This window comes from Schistocerca gregaria, chromosome X, assembly GCF_023897955.1.
Source record: "Schistocerca gregaria isolate iqSchGreg1 chromosome X, iqSchGreg1.2, whole genome shotgun sequence".
In the NCBI taxonomy this organism is placed as follows: domain Eukaryota; kingdom Metazoa; phylum Arthropoda; class Insecta; order Orthoptera; family Acrididae; genus Schistocerca; species Schistocerca gregaria.
In genome coordinates, this window is record NC_064931.1 from 408,296,514 (window position 1) to 408,314,748 (window position 18,235).

The 18,235-nt window shown below is 42.7% G+C and overlaps 1 protein-coding gene across 2 annotated transcripts in view; it reads right to left on the bottom strand.

The window, feature by feature from the left end:
• LOC126297752 (pancreatic triacylglycerol lipase-like) overlaps window positions 1-17,529 on the bottom strand; it is a 456,502-nt gene extending 438,973 nt beyond the window's left edge. For both annotated transcript variants that reach the window (XM_049988926.1, XM_049988923.1), the window contains exon 1: window positions 17,470-17,529. The gene's annotated coding sequence lies outside the window, so the exon portion shown is untranslated. The remainder of the gene's footprint in view (window positions 1-17,469) is intronic.
• Window positions 17,530-18,235: the final 706 nt, after the last annotated feature.

The window sequence follows — 18,235 nt, forward strand, 5'->3', positions numbered from 1 at the left end:
ACGAGGCAGAGAAAATCCCTGACCCCGCCGGGAATCGAACCCGGGAACCCGGGCGCGGGAAGCGAGAACGCTACCGCACGACCACGAGATGCTGGCGCGATTGAAATAGATCACCGAGTTAATGACAAGGCATACTGTCAGCTGGCTAAAGCCGGTCTAGCCAGTGTGATGAAGACCACCCAAGCTTCTACTGGGAAATTGGCGCAAATACTTGGCACTTGTCTTACGCGAGGACACGGTCAATGTTTTTCTTTTCTTTTTCCATCCGAGCATACGCCTCGTTCAAGTGACTCAGCAACAGAGGCACGAGAGAGAAAAACAAGTAAAAGAGTAAAGTCATATTGGGAGAAATTCGGGTCTGCGGCCCTGTTTCACCTGGCACGAACCAAAGCTACCAACGGCTTTGAGGTCAAATGTGAGAAGAAATTGTTGCTGTCAGGTAGTGGTTTGTTATAACAGAGAATGAATTCACTCAATATCTCAACTGTTGCCGCTAATGAATTGCCTTACTTTATAAGTGTCATACCATATCCGAAGTGATATGAAGGACATACCGTTGACCCCTCGAGTATTCTTTCTCGTTTGTTTTATTTTTCTCCCTATTTAACACTCAGAGTATATCAAGCTGTGATGGGAGAATCAGAGATCTAGTTGCTAACGTATAGAGCAGGTCTTGTAATCCTGCCACTTGTCTCACAATCAATAAAAATATGGTGAAAAATGTTGTCAATAGGCTCTAATTTCGTTTTATTGTTAGACTAATATTGTTCCAGTTTACTCTGCAAGCGCCTAGTATGTGCAATGCAGCTCATTAGCGTGCCGGAAACAGAATAAAGTCGATGACATGTCCGACATACAAAATGTGCACACGATGGTCGATTAATGGAAGCATACAGCGGCCTAATTTTTACACACTCAGATTCGCCGTGGGAGACTAGAGACAAAAGCATCATTCGATGGTGGAGATGTGAGGTCACATCAGGAACCATTCAGTTGACCGAGTGCTGACACTATATTGTTCATGTACCGTAGGCGACACGCAAATACTCGAGACTGTATTAATATTTATTTTCACATTGCTTCCGTACCATTACTGTGCCAGACTAAGGCTAACACCATCCCTAATAATTCGTCGGACTGAAGTGAATCGTAACTGAATTTTCTTTCTTTTTAAACTGATTGGAAGCTGAATTTAAATCGTTACAGTATCTGACTAATCAATTTTTTAGGTTAATCAGAGGAAATATATTTGGTACATTTCAAGACCTATCAAAATACTTAAATAGTTTTGAAGTTATTTACGGATATATGTGAACAACTACTCCATTTGTCTTAACTTCCCAAATTTTATGACATATTGGCATGAAACTGTTTTTTAGTTTCTGACTTGCTTTGTCGGGAGTACCAGTGAGAGAGATAGCGCTATGGTATTTGGAATAAACTAGTATTAACGGTTTGGCCATGTAGATTGAAGATTACTGTTCCCTCAAACTAGTTCCGGCGATTTTTGAAATGGTTTCTCCAACAGCTGCACGACAGATTTCTTGAAACGTCTTCCTCCGTTTGAGCTATAATCTCATGTCAAAAAAGTTCCAGGTGGGTACCGAAGAGGATGTGCCAGAGTTTAAGAATGTGGGCTTTCATTGCAGATGAGCAGGACAATGATCTCTTCCTATGCATCCTGAATTGGATTCTCCTTAATTCTGCCATATCACTTTGGGAAAATGCTGGCATGATTCCTTCAACAAAACCACGATCGACTTCCTGATCCTTATCCAGTCCGTGATTGTGCGCCGTCAGTGACGGCAAATTGCTACGATGGGATAATAAAGTATGAGCTTTCTTCGTCGGAACGGGCGCTGAATCCCCGTTCGGTCACACTGATGTAGGATTTTCCTGATTTCTGATTACTGCGGGCAGGATGGCTCCTTCAGCGAATTCACTGACAGTTCCTTTCCTCATCCTTGTCCATTTGATGATCCGCCTACAATGAACCCACTAAAGTGTTGTATGCATTATCATTAAATAGATTTCAGTGACCTTTAACGAGGAACACAAAGGCACCAGAACCTAATGACGAGGTGGCAATTCAAGAACTACAGAAGAAAGCAGTCCCATGGTTGACAAAATACCATTGCGATACCTTGCTGCGCACCTGCCCACTGCTCGTCACGAATCGCAGCGAATTTATTCAAACATAAGGACTATCCAGCAGACTGTTATAGCTATCACTATATTCGGCTAAGATTATTGCACTTATTATGCAATATCGACTCCAACACATTGTTAAGGTGTGAGTTAATCAATGTGTCACGTAAGAACTTTGGCTTTCGCGGCCCTTATCGATGAGTTCTCGTGTTCCCGTGCAGGGTGATTTTTTTCCCAGAATCCACTCAGTGTGCTGCCGGTCTCCAGAAGAAAGCTCTAGCATGGAGGTCAAAACATCGGAGCCGAAGTATCTGGAAAAAATGATACGGTACCAAAACCTAAGAAGCTTTAACTTCAAGTTCATCAGTCTGTCTTTATCAAAGGATGTGGTACTAGCTGTTTTCCGTTCGATAGCTAACAGAAAACACAGGGAGAAAGAGAATCCTCTGCAATTGGCTTTCTGCGATTTGGAAAGGCCCTCGATCTTGTGCTCCACCAGCTGACATAGTATGCCTTCCGCGATCGTCGTGTCCTAGAGACACCTTTGCAGTTTATTGTTATCGCGGACACCACCACAAAAGATCTACAGAAGGAAGAAATGGAGATTCGGCTCTAACATGCTGAGGTTGGAAAGGGATGAGGAAAGGAAATTATCTGTGGCACCTCGCTCGGTATACCTGCAGAAGTAAGTCCCATTGATTCTGGTGTACCCTGATGATGTCACACTTGCTGCCATAACCAAAACCCTACATCAACTAAAAACCCTCATCATCGAATCCAACAATATCGCTTTTGTATAAACGCCCACAAGACCAAATACTTGGAAATAACGCAGACCTCAGATTCCATTACATTAAGTGGCATCATACTAGAGGATGGTGCGCTGGCTCATTTGAGGGAGGAGGGGACCAAACAGCGAGGTCATAGGTCTCATCGGATTAGAGAAGGAAATCGGCCGTGCCCTTTCAAAGGAACCATCCCGGCATTTGCCTGAAGCGATTTAGGGAAAACACGGAAAACCTAAATAAGAATGGCCGGAGGTGGGTTTGAACCGTCGTCCAGTGTGCTAACCATTGCGCCACCTCGCTCGGTTACTAGAGGAATTAGAATATTTCGTAGTATTTAGAATGCCGTATGTATAGTGATGATGGCACAAATATGGCGTACCTCTCACAATCAAGCATCATGGACGTCGTAATTGGTGTAAAGCGCTACGAGTTATATGAGACGGAGAAATTTCATTTCAATTTAAAGTCCAAGTGTATCGGACGATGGTACGAATTGCTGCTGTGTATGGCACAGATGTTGGCCAACGCCGAAAAGCGCTGCGCGATGCCTCCATGCCACGGAAATGTGGATGCGGCTGCGGATACTGGAATGACTTTGACAAAAGGCATAAAAAACAGCCCTATCAAGCAGCTGGTCAGCATTGAGCCTGTCACCGAGTGGCCGCCCTCCGTGGTGTTGACAGGTACAGAGAGTAACACCAGGCACAGTGACACTGCTTTCTAAAAGCTCAAAATGGATAGACGAAGAAGACGAGGTAGACGAAAAAAAAAACAAAGACGGTGGACAGATACACTCAATTTAGAAATACGTATTGGAAACGTACCTCCAAAACAAGCAGCTGATCAAAACAAGTGGCGAATGCTGACCCACAAAGCGAAACTCGTGACTACGGAACAACGCTGGGAAGAAGAAGGAGTTAAGTTAAAATTGCTCCAACCACACCAAATGAAGTTCTTCTGCCTTCGATAGTATGTATAGCTTGTGAGAAAACAATGAAGATATATCCTTGAAGAGGCTGCGTTTCAATGCCCATAAGAAATCACGTGCCACAGGCTCTCGTTAAAGCGTTGCTTCAACGTAATGCTGTCACTTTAACAACGAGTGCCCACTTTTCAAACCAAAACTATCTCCCAACTGCACTGTCAACAGAGCGCAGGCCACTTACGAGGATAGTGCAGATTTGATTCTATCAAAGCTAATGCGCGATTATAATCCCACGAAGAGAAACGAGTCACTGAGAGAGCGGCATTGTACGCCGACACGTGCGCCAACATATCTTGTGTTCGGAATATCGAGTCCGGTTTGAAGGGGAGAAAGGATTGGGTTAGAGGCGCTGCGGGGCTAGGTTTCCCTGTCCCGGGCGCCGGGCGCTGCGGCCACGGCCAAGGTGCCACAGCCGGTTCTCGCCGGCATGCGCTGCGTCACGCCAGCGCTACACACGCTACCGTGACGTAACGGCAGACGCCAATGGTACCAAACTATTGGAAAGGGTCGAATACAGATCTGGTCTGTCGAGGAACCAATCACTGAAATACATCTACTTTTCTATTAAAAGACTCGTTTGTTCTATATAGTTTGGTTAAAAGAAGTGTCTCATATTCTCACACAAGATATTACCGGTCAATCCCAAAGATCTTGTAACAGTAAGCAGTGCCACAAAGCCACTGCATCGGAGGTAATTTTGAACCTTCGGCTGTGCGGCATTATGGGAGTCGGGTAAGCTGAAGTGTGCTGTGCCTTGTTAAGGATACAGTTCGAACATTATATATTTACTGATAAACACATACAGTATATGTTAGCCGTAACTGTACTGTTTACACACTCCACTATACGTGAAGAAAAATTGTGAAGAGTTGTGATGCCTTCACCCGTACAAATAAATTTGGGAAAGGAACAAAATTACCTTTCAAATGTACGTGGATATGTTTAGTGGTTCTATATTAGGGACTTTCAGTAATAGATCTTACATGTTCAGAAGTAATACATCAGTGAATTTGCTTATTTAACTGTGGCAGGTATTTTCGACAGTACTCGTAAACATGAGGCTCGAAACGTTTCATTTTAAAGGTGCTTACAAAATTGTAGAGGGCATCAAAGCTTGAGAACAGTAAGCACGTTCAAACGGATGAAGGCTGCAGTAATGCGGAGTTATGCAGTCAGAAAATAACAACACATGCAGTCCAGAAATGGGTTTGATGCAGCTCCCCAATGTAGTCCATCCTGTGGAAGTCTCTTTATCAAATAGTTCAAATGGCTCTGAGCACTATGGGACTTAACATCTGTGGTCATCAGTCCCTTAGAACTTAGAACTACTTAAACCTAACTAACCTAAGGACATCACACACATCCATGCCCGAGGCGGAATTCGAACCTGCGACCGTAGCGGTCACGCGGTTCCAGACTGAAGCGCCTAGAACCGCACGGCAACTCCGGCCGGCAGTCTCTTTATCCCTGCATATCATCTGCAGCCTGCATCCACTTGAAACTGTTTAGTGTAGTCAAACCCCGATCTCCCTACATGACCTTTACCCTCTACATTTCCCTCTGTTATCAAATTAACTATTTATTGGTGCGATACGATATTGCAGCGCCTTCTTCTTAACAACACAATCTCTACAATATCGTATTCATCCTCCGATACCAGACACTGATTTTCAATTAGAATGCCTCCTGTACAGGAATTATATAATGTGTGTACGAGTACAGGTTGTCACTCAGGAACGACCTCATATGGATGTTTGGGTGTGCCCGTGAGTGGTGCACGGATAGCCAAAGCGGTTAACGTGACCCCTCGTGTACATCAGGAAATCCGGGTTCGGGCCCCGGTCCGTCGCAAATTTTCATTGTTGTCATTCCCTTACACATGTGATGGTTGTTCGTATTCGCAACTGCGAATACATTTCATGTATTTATTGGTGACTCCAGATGAAACTTTTATACAGGTAAGTTTGAATCCAGAAATGCTAGCAGATCAGCCAATGGACACACAAAAATATTTGTTTTATAAAAACTATTGAAGATAAAAAAGAGATGAAACATTCTAGGTTTTGAAACAAAAATAAAATTTAGTTACAGAAGATGAGGAATAGTTATTCTTTTCTACAATGTAAACAACACTGAAATAACAACTGCGGAAAAACGGTTGCAGATATAGACAAGATAAAGGGATATGTGTTGCGCATACCAAAAGTCCGTGATTTGTGTAATTTTTGTTCCATGTGGTTTCACACTTTACTGTTTATATGGTCTGACCCTGATGCGAAAATGAAAAGTCAGCCCGACATAAATCGCGGTCATAGTATGTCGAACACTAACGCTGCTGCCACGTTCTCGGTTTACGAAGAAGCAGTAAAGAGCATGCCCTCCTATTAGTTAATCCCATAGTCTTGGGATCGTCCTTACGTGTTTATAAAGTGAGTACCTGCAGCGAGAGAGAAAAACCAGCTCACATTCACACAGACACATGTGGCAACTTTAATCTCCTTTAGCTGACATCAATCGGTAGCCCTCAAAGTGTTCGACTATCCAAATGGCATGAAGGAGGCAATGGTTTTACAATATCTGAAAGAATATTGTCTGTTATCCTTGAGGCGTCACTGCTAAGAGAGAAATCTTCGGTGTAGTGAAGAAATTTTACATTTATTGAAACAAATGGCTAAACGACATTCAAGATTTACTAGGCTACAGAGGTGTGAATGCTGAAGTTACGCGAAGTACAGGAGATTGTTAGATTGCTTCTTTAGCGCTGTCGGGACCAAATAAATATTAACTGTCGTGTCACGTACTCTGAACTGCTGTGCTCTCTTTCATCGTGGCAGGCAGTGACAGCTGACGCTTATGACTGAGGCCTTCTGTCGTTTTTCCCAGTCACAGAGACGTCAGCTGCGAGAGCGAATCACTACACGTACATGACAAGCTAATTTATACCGCGGCGAACAAAGCTGGTGGTGATACAGCCGGTCTTAGTAAACATGTCTTCGTGGGAACCGGCATTACTTGTAATTCTGGTCCACGAATGGACACCTTAAGAAGGACTTTGTGAGTCCTGGATGGTTCATATAACTACCGGTCAGAAGAAGAGATGTCCCCAGTCCGAAGGTTGGCTTCAACAAAAAAAAGTATTTTTCTGAGCATTTCAACTTGTGTGCCATTGATTGCCTTCTAATTCGGAACAAAACAAAGCGATCTGGCTACCGCGGAAATATAGTTTGATGAGGAATGAGGACCAAAGTACAGTTTGAATTTTTACACGTACACAAAACGTTGCCAGAGGCGAATGTCACGTTTACTAAGAAAAAGGGGGGGGGGGCGGGGTTGGTTCAAAAGTTAAATAATGATGACGACTTAACGTCCCATTGAAGACGGGAACCATACCAGCACTGAGTGACTTTGTGGAACCATAAAAAATGTCATTCTGGATGGCCAGGCAGAGATGTGAAAGCCCTTCCTTACGAATAAACTCCTGCGCCTCAATGTCTGCGCTACCTCTTTCGGTCAGACATGCTAGGCCGATGTGAACTGCCGCAACATTTAAGTGAAGCTATGTGGCTAATGGCAAAGGTTTGGCGATAAGTTCTGTGACAGTTTAGTTAGTAAGATAAACATCGAATGTAACAGTTTATTGTCTCCATTTCTTGTCAGCTAATATTCGGTGTATTTCCAAACAACGCCGTAAAACAACGAGGTATTGTAACGAAGCTGCGTGTTCGTAGCGTCTAAAATATTGAGACCAACACCACCCGAGGAGCACTTACGGGCATTTTCGGCCCTCGACATTCCGGAAATCATTTAAGATCCATACGTACCAGTAGTTTTGAAGAAATGTTTCATGTAATGGAAAGAAAACATAAAACAGGAAGTAAAAATTACCGATTGTGGTCGGAAGAAGACAAAAACCATTTGAGAAAGTAGGCATTATAATTTAAGGTAATCGTGGCAGGAGACAAACAAAACCATACAAAGTGATAAAAGTTTCGTGCTGCAACACTAGGGCACTTCTGGCCCCTGTCGCCCTCGCTCGATGCTAGTGCGAACATGTTCATGTGGCCCACGTATTCTCCCAACTTAATCTATTAGGGTTTCGATAAACCACACTAGGCAAACGCTCTCAGATAAATGAAACCAGTCGGTTTGGATCAGGAGAGCTAAGTGGTCAAGTCAATGTTTGGGAAACTCTGTAGTGACATTGGTTGAGGTTTTTGAAGTTGGTTCTTCGTCTCAATTTGTTCTTTCGGTCACGCCACATGATATCTAGAGCGGCAATCTGAAGTACGTGGCCAGAGAGTTTAATTTCTACACGGAAGGTTGCATTAACCGGAATCAAATGATAAATTGTGAGACACTCCATATCATGCAGTAATAGCGCATCAATAGCATTGGTTACATACGTCTGTAGAAGGGCTTAGTTGTGCAATTCTTTACATGTACTTTCAGCGCACAGTAAATTTATGAGATTGGTTCCTGTATTACAAGAGTTTATTCTGGACCGAAGTTCAACTACAGTACCACAAATAATTTTTATATTTATAAAATTAAATCCTGAGTCGTTGTCGACCTACTGTTACTTAAGTTGCTAACCGTGCAAATCCCAGCCGTATGAGTCACAGAAGCGAGGGAAACTGTGACATTTGTTCGAGAGGTAGTGAGAGTTACTGGCAATGTTCCACGTCCGTTCTCGTATATGTAAATTTCTTGTTACCGTCTGCACTGGTGTGCGAGACTTAAAGAACGAAAGCAACTTTCGCATAATGTCGCACTGCCAAGTAACATAGCTCGATGAAACATAGAAAGAACTCACTGCTACACTACAGCACTGCACAGAAGGCAACTGAAAGAAATACGCAATGAGACAAACAGAAATGACACTTTTATCCAAAGGCAATAATTACACTGAAATCACGGCTATTCATGATCGTCCAATGAACCTTACAAAGGGCGGGAATTACGTACTCTCAGATGGCGATTGTGTGAACACGTAATGCACCCAGTAACATTGTCCTAGATGATTGTTTTAGGGGTTCAGGTGTTATGGTGTGAGGAGTCATAATGTTGCATGGGCGTACAAACCTCCAAATCACCGAACACGGTCCACTCAACAGTAAACGTTATTGGGACTCTGTACTCCGTACCCATCCTTCAGAGATGCATTCGGCTCTGACTTGATTCTTATGGATTACAAGGCGCTACCGCAACGAACTGCGCAGGTGGACCAGCCTGTCCGTTCCCTCGGTAAATCCCATCGCGCAAGTATGGGATACCTTAGAGTTACTGCAGCACGTTCACATGCACCAACGAGCATCCAGCAGTTGTCAACCGCACTGATGGAGGAATGGAACGCCCTATCACAAGAACTCCGTACCAACCTTGTGGCCAGCATGGGAGCTCGTTGCAGAGCATGCATTGCCATCTGTGGTGATCACGCACATGTTACGAACCATGCCCCTGTGTCGTGGGCACCGTCTTAAATCGCAGTGACTTCTGTGTCTGTGAATAAAACTGTCATTTCTGTTCTTCTCACTGATAATTTCATGTAGTTGCTTCCTGTGCTATACTGTAACCGTCCTTTCTGCTTTCTGTGTGTGGTTAAGTTTCATCGAGTTGCGTTTCTTAGCAGTGACACATAATGCGATAGTTACTTTCGTCTTTAAGTTTTGTGCAGTAGTGTACTTACTGGAGGTGAAAAGACTGAGGTAACAGGAAAAGTCCCTAGCGGCAGAGAAGTAGTGCCGAGCTTAAAATAAAAAAAAAATCTATATCACTCCAAATTGTGAACTTATATTCATTGACGCTTCTTGATGAGCATTTTCATTTCATATAAAAGAAAAATTCTGGAAAAAACATTTAATTTTAATATTCTTAAGTCTACATTCTAATAATGACTTCCAATTAGAACTATTGATTTTATGCAACTGTACATTTTAAAGCTACTTTGGGAAACAGATTTTTCATTGTTTGAAGGACCCATATTTCCTGAAGTTCCTTTCTCAAAGATCATAGTCTCTGACGATTCCGCTCTTCTTCCTTCGCTTTCTATGGCAGCCTCATTCGCCATAACTAATTTTGAATCCCCTTCATTTTACGGTGTTGTTAGTTTTCTTAACGTGCTTCTTACCCAGATTTCCCGTACGTCTATAAGGTGGAAATGTCAAGCTGTGAAATAACTGATGACGATCGTTTCTGAGCCGCGCGGTGTAGTCGTGCGATCTAAGGGCGGCTTGCCACGGTTCGCGCGACTGCCCCCGTCGGAGGTTCGAGTCCTCCCTGAGGCATTGGGTGTGTGTGTTGTCCTTAGCGTAAGTTAGTTTAAGTTAGATTAAGTAGTGTGCAAGCCTAGGGACCGATGACCTCTGCAATTTGGTCCCATAGTCTTTACCACAAATTCGATCGTTTCTTCACATCTGCAATAAGAGTAGTTCCGCCTCTACGATGTTTACGTCAAATGCCCCTGGGCTCGAGTAGCCTTTTCTGCTAATCAAATTAACGTAATTATTTGGCTAAAGGCAGATGCTTCAAGGATAAGAAGAAATAGGAATTGTTTGTTTGAAAGATTACTTCATTTCTTCTAGTTGCATTCAACTGTAGTTTGTGTGCATGACTCCTTAGTTTTGAAATTTTGGTAAATATTGGAAATAGAATACATGAAAAAGTTCCTGTAAAATGATGTGGGTCAAGACGATGATATGACTGATGGCGGGGGGGGGGGGGGGGGGGGGCGAAACTGGGACAGTCGGAATCGATGCTACTGAAGAAAACAAGTAAACATCTAGAGGCAGCTGATGAGGAAGGAAGCCTTTCAGTCGACTGTCCAATCAAACGGCCCAGCCACACTGTGTGGCGTCATGGAGCCTTAGTGACAGATTTGCGTGATTCAGTGCGCTATCCTGGAACATTGATTAGACGTGTTTACTGGTGGCTACGTTTCAGCTCATGTCCTTGGCGCCACCAGAACCGTTGACACCGCTGACCAGTGTCGAAATCTCATTTCGCTAGAATGTGTGCATACAAATCATATCATTGATAAATCTAATGATAGGGCGACGGCGAGATTACACAAGACTCTGGCGGGAAAGTGTGGTGTGAGGCTGATTGTGCATGGAGCAACGTCACAACGCTAGAAAACTGTAGCGGAAAGGAAGATTTGCAGAGGATCGAAGCTTGGTAAAAGGACTGACCGTTGACCCTCACTGTTAATATTTGTGCCGGTAGCGGTGGTCTCGCGGTTCTAGGCGCGCAGTCCGGAACCGTACGACTGCTACGGTCGCAGGTTCGAATCCTGCCTCGGGCATGGATGTGTGTGATGTTCTTAGGTTAGTTAGGTTTAAGTAGTTCTAAGTTCTAGGGGACTAATGACCACAGCACTTGAGTCCCATAGTGCTCAGAGCCATTTGAACCATTTTTTGTTAATATTTGTAACAAATAGTGCGTAAACACGCGGCCGATTACGCTACTGGCGTCGACTGGCGTTCCATCACTTGAAATAGGCACACCCGTAAAATATATAGTAAGTATGCGTAAGAAGAGATTCAGAGTGGAACGATCACATAAAAAATAGTTGTTGGAAAGGAATCTTATAGACTGAGATGGATAGGATGAACCTTCAGGAAAAGTAATTCATCTGCGAGGAACACAATTTGGAAAACTTTTATTCGACAAATTCTTCAGTGTTGCTCTTCAGTTTGGAGACCGTAACAGATTTTTTAATAGGTAAAATAGAGAATATCAAAAGAAGAACCATGCGTTTAGTCGTGGAACCATTCAGCAAACGCAAGAGTGTCATGAAACTGGTTCTCCAACTCCAGTGGTATGCACTGCAAAGAGGATTGTGCATTGCTAGGCGTGTATTCTAAGGAGAGTCAAGCAACATATTACATAATCCCACGATCATATTGTAAATTGACAACGACAGAAAAATTATAGAAATTCGAGTTCATACGTTGTGTTACCAACAGTCATGACTGGAATAGGGTAGAAGGCAAACCGTACAGGTACACGAAATTCTCTCCTCCACACACTGCAAAGTGTCTTGCGGATTATGTATGTTTATGTAGTGCCAGGGAACCAAATACCTAACCGCGTTAACGAAGTGTTAGCAGGGTTTTATTGGCGACAGCAGGTAAAATTCTCTAATAATTCTGACGTAAAATTCACAGATGCAGCAGAAATGGCCTCATAAACAAAGCTTGCCATAGATTTACTATCGTAAAATGGAATAGTTTTCAGGTGACTCTCCGTCGGTCAGCCGACTGCCAATTCAGGTCGAACTAATGCACTTCGTGGAGTTGCAAGTAGCGTACTCGGTCCAGAGAGTATAGATTTCACAATGAACAATCTGCGCCCAGATTTTTTCATGGAAGTTGCTTAGTAGCCTAAGGTGACTTCTGCTTTTGGTGGCAGTTACGCTGAGAACACAGAAACAAATTTATATTCTTGGAAAAGCACACCTCCTAGGCAACAATATATTTTATTCCATTGCCAGTTCTACCATCATCGGCTTTCGGGACATCGGCAGCTTTTTTTTCTATCTTTTCTGCTTGACGAATTTGTTGCCGGTGGAGAAAAGAAATCACGTTGAGGATGTTGTACTTTCCCGATAGAAGAAACGTTGTACTCCAATGCAAGTGATAAGTCGGAATTCCTACAAGCATAGATTACCTTTTCACGCAGAGTACTATTGTAATTTGGTGGCTTGCTCCACCTAACAGAAACTCTTATGATTACCGTGCCACCACTCTTTCACCTAGTATTGACGTTCATCACAAACATTCTCTAGGTTCTGGAACATGGGTCATGAAGCACGATACACAAAATAGTGAATGCATGCTGTTCACTGTAAAGATATCGAAGGCAGAGCAAAAGACCACTGTCCAATTCAGCTGTATGATGGTATTTAAATCACAGGACCGATTTCGAAATTAAAAAGTTTCCATCTTCAGACGTGCGTGTTGTGGCAGTCCCGTTCACCCTAAACGTTTAAGTACCGGGTGATCAAAAAGTCAGTATAAATTTGAAAACTTAATAAACCACGGAATAAAGTAGCTAGAGAGGTAAAAATTGACACACATGCTTGAAATGACATGGGGTTTTACTAGAACAAAAGAAAGAAGAGTATTGCTAGGCGCGTGAAGATCTCTTGCGTGCGTCGTTTGGTGATGATCGTGTGCTCAGCCGCCTTTTTCGTCATGCTAGGCCTCCCAGGTCCCCAGACCTCAGTCCGTGCGATTATTGGCTTTGGGGTTACCTGAAGTCGCAAGTGTATCGTGATCGACCGACATCTCTAGGGATGCTGAAAGGCAACATCCGACGCCAATGCCTCACCGTAACTCCGGACATGCTTTACAGTGCTGTTCACAACATTATTCCTCGACTACAGCTATTGGTGAGGAATGATGGTGGACATATTGAGCATTTTCTGTAAAGAACATTATCTTTGCTTTGTCTTACTTTGTTATGCTAATTATTTCTATTCTGATCAGACGAAGCTCCATCTGTCGGAAATTTTTTGAACTTTTGTGTTTATTTGGTTCTAATAAAACCCCATGTCATTCCAAGCGTGTGTGTCAATTTGTACCTCTCTATGTACATTATTCCGTGATTTATTCAGTCTTTAAATTTATACTGACTTTCTGATCACCCGGTACATAAAGTGATCCAAAGCGTAACATCAAAAGTTGGTAGTGTTACTGCAAGCATAAAATATGCCAGTTCTTGTCTGTACCCAATATGAAGGCTAAACATAGAGTTACTCAAGATACAATCATCTATTGCTTCGGTATAGACACGACATTTCTCTGCTCCTGTAAATCTACATACAGTGCACGTATCGCATAGACATCAGTCTTCGTAATTACGATACGAGGAAGACAATAATGCCGTTCAGTTATATTCTAAATCAAAATGGAGAAACAGTGAGGGTAACTTCTTATGCGCAGGAAGAGCGTCTGGATACAACTAGCGAGAGTCGTTAGTGACGTCAGGTGAGGTATGAACCCCGGACCCTAGTCTTATCTTACTTAGAAATTCGTGCACCAATCTGTTGATTCGGAGAATGTTTGCCTTCCTTTAGGTTGTAAGCAAACGTAATTTTAGTCTTACAGAACACAGATACTGAGGTATTTTTGCATCTAAAACATAAAGAACCTCGTGTTCTACAGGTTGTACATCCGGACGCACGTATCGGTGAAATTAATCGCCACATTCTTTTCCATTTCGTCAGCGTCGGTTTATCCATGTAGCACGTGCTACGGGCCCCGAACTCTCAGGGTCCTGCAGCAACACTGTCCAGTTTTTGGGGGAAAATGAACTGTTACCAAATTTGCATGGAAAACAGTAACACTGTTTAGGATTACGTGCACACGATTGCGCAGGACTGAAAATAATGGATCATTAACACAAAGTTGTGTGTATTTTCGAACGTCTGAAGAATTCATTGGTCGTAACTCTAATTTATTAAACCACATTTTACTTCTCACTAATTGGCACTGTAGTTTAATTTACATATTACAAACTTGTCGACAGTGATTGCTTTATATCGTTAGCAAAGCTCGTCTGAAAATCAATTGTTGAAATATCCCTGCACTAAACGACGTAATCTACTAAGAGGAACAGCGCGTGTTAATAATAACCCACTAATTCAACAGCCAATGTGTATTTACGGTAAGTTTCTCTCTCACTTACGAACGCATTTCCGTAATGTTTAAACCATTCAGATACGCCATTGTGGCCCCGCCAGGAGCCGCAATGTTAGGTTTCCAGTCTCCACCGCTAAGTAAAATGTAAATCAGGTTCTAGCGACCATTAGTTAGCGATGTTTTACTGTGCACCACAAGTGACGCAGGCAGCGATAAATAGCCAAAAGACTCTTATTAAATTAAGATCGAAATTCAAACGTTTTGCTTTGTAATCTGACACGTACCTAATCTGCCTCCGAGCCGTACTATGGATAGGTTCTGAAATCAGAGGCTGTTCTGCCTCACATGAGACGATCTGAAGCTCCCAAGTAATGGGTGCATGTTATCGAACGATATTGTTGCTAAACAAAAGTCATTCTTTTCTTTTGTCTGACTTTATTCACATCATTACTGGAAAGGGATACCTATGAATTGCTTTAACACGCTGTAGAAAAACATGAAGGACTGGCGGTCAAGTAAAAAGGTATCTGACTTTATAATCGAGTGCGGTCATGTTCGGAGTTTAAAATATAGTCATATCTGACCTTATTATTTTCATTTTTAGACTGAAACAATCTGTGAACCCTTGTAGAAAAACTGTAGATACTGAGAGACGAAAGAATATTTTTATTTTTAGCAATTTGGCGTTGTCCAAGAAAGACGTTGACGTTGGCCGAGTAATACGTCATTGCAGAGCTAGCACTCACTGAACAATGAGCTTTGCATCATAACTGACACTGATCGCATGAAACTGTGAAAGTCATCTCAAATCTTCATGGCAATGACTAATGCACTGTTCTCTGACGCCTGAATACAATCTTTCATTGTCCTTTAAATCACGGAATAATACTCTCGACTTATCTTCAAGTGGCATTTCTCATAGAAAATTTTATATTGCTACCCAGCATAATTTTAAGAGGAAATACTGAATCTCTAATTGCATATATTAAAAAGGTTGTTAATTCCTAGTTAAAATAAAGAGGCTACCTCTATAGTCTACCGGTTAGCGTTGCTAGCTGCCGAAGTAAAAGTTACTAAAATAAGTAGCGAAATTTACTCGCAAGTCTCCGAAACAGCGTCAAATCGATTTAATTGCACACAGGCTGGGAGTCATGTGACAATATTTTTATCGTATATGTTGCGTCTATGTATATGCAGACTTTCTTTTGCTGACGCTGCTGCCACGAAGGTTCAGACAGACAACAAAGAGCACACTTTGAACCTGACCCACTCTCTGAATGCTTTCGGAGATCATTTATTTTAACGTGTGCTATGTATTTTGTCCAAATTAAAGTTCCTAACTTTGTATTTCAGCAACTCTCATTATTCGTCCATGTTACGAGTACAAATGGAAAGTAACAACAATTACGAAGAATTAAATAAACAGTTAAAATAGTATTTTATAAAACTCTTCATAGTAGAGTGTGTACAAAAGTTTTTCATCGTCCTCTTACCACCACCTTCTAGAATACAATACAAAACACTGCCTCAGAATTTGGCTACAGAAATGTCACTAACATGGCACACATTTTGAAATTCTTATCGTATATCTTATGTATGGACTGAAATTTCGGATTGATGTGAACGCATCCGGCAGTTTGTAAACTTACATTCCTATAGCCGGAGACTGACTAACCGCCTTCAAATGTGATACGAATGGACACAGAAGAATGCTACTGTGCAACACAGCCAGACCAAGCGAATTATGTGCATGGAAAACAGACAACGAAGCAGTGAAGAACAGCTTCAGGTACAGTGTGAACAGGGAGTTACTTTTTTCATTTCTTATGGAATCCTTTTGTAAGAATAATGGGTACTCTAGACGGTTACACATTAAGTTCAGTTTCTCATTTATCCTCAGTACGCAAATATATCACTTTTCCCTCCAAAACACAGCACGTCACAGTGCTTCCGTCACTGCTAAATAACGTAGCAGCTTGGTCAGGTTATGAAACATTTGAACCGAAAAACACGTTTTGCATTACAAAAACAAGCATCTAATTATACTTTTACAGGTAGCAACTATAAAGTCACATATTTTCACTTTGCTTATTCGAATGAGAACAGAGTTGGCATTTCATACTTCCAGGAGTTTCACAACACATCGATGTCATATGTAACGAGTTCTCGTGTCGTCTGCTACAGATACTATCATCAGCTGACGATCGGCAAGATGTCGCTCGTGTATTGCTCAGCTGCTTGCCTCTGAGTGGCTACCTACGTCACGTGTGGGAAGAAGGCGCTGGTTTTGAAACCGCAGTTCGACGCGACCCGCTGACAGCGAATACACCGCCACGTCCACGGTGGTAGCAATAAGAACGTTTTGTCGTTATTCGTGGTGGTGCAGTCATCTTATTTGTCCACAGCAGCAGCACTGTATATTCTCTATAAAAGCGGTTATGATGTATTAGAACTGTGGAATTATTTTAAGAGATTACTTTAACAATTAGTTCTTTAGTGCGTGCGTGTGTGTGTGTTTGTGTGTGTGTGTGTGTGTGTGTGTGTGTGTGTGTGTGTGTTTGTATGTACTGATGCATCTTTTATGTCTCTGGATATTTAGATTATTGTACAATAACGAAGCATTTTCCGAAATTGGAAAAAAGAGATGTTCAACTGATGTTGCTTTGAAGTAATTATACTGCGAACAACAATCACTTAACACCGATCAGAAACAAATGAACGAACACAGAGTTCGGTAACGATGTATTACAAGCGAAGTATGAAAACGATGCTTTGTGCGACAGTGGAATTGATTGTGAAATTAATCTACCTCTGAACAACGCTGCTAAGACAGCCGTTGGTATACAGGGCAGTCATATTTACAAATGTTGATTTGGCTAGCTGGTGAAAGCGCAGGCGACATTACCTTGGCGACTGACCGGCGTCGGCGTCGGCGTTAGCGCGCTCGGATTCGCTCGCAGCCGATAGTCGACTGGTGCCGCGACGCACCTGTTGCGGCTAGAAGCTGCGTCCCGCGCTGGCAGCGCCTCGCGCGGCAGCCGGCGCCAACCTGGCCGCTAGCTGGAGGGAGGCCTGCATCGCTTACATTCCACTGCTAGCAGCGAGTGCCCTCGGTGACGACACGCTGGAGCTGCGTTCCCGTGTAAACCCTCTGTGTGGATCTCACCAATTGAACGAAACTGTTTCGCACACGGTACTTCAAACATACAGATTTCCGATGGCGCTCGGTTGGGACTGTATGAATGTTTATTGGTTATTGCAGCTGGCAAATCTTCTTCTGCCCACTGTGCATTATGTGGTATTTCGTCAACGTCGTGCAATTGGATGTCACTTGCGTGTAAAACTGGCCTCTTCGTCAGTAAGATACGCAGCAGCTTGTCAAAGAAAAAAAAGATATCGTAATGAGCGTCACGCTCTTGAAAGTGTATAAAAACAATTCCTCTTAGACTGCGAAGAATTACGCCGTCAGTTTCTTCTGCGACCTGGTAAGTTGCGGTTTCAAAAATGGTTCAAATTGCTCTGAGCGCTATGGGACTTGTTGTAAATAAGGAAAACCATCGGGTGTATAATGGAATGACAACAATGAAAATTTGAGCCAGATAGGGATTCGAATCCGGGTTTCCCGATTATCGCAAGCAGTCGTCTTACCACTTTCTTTATTTTTTTAGATC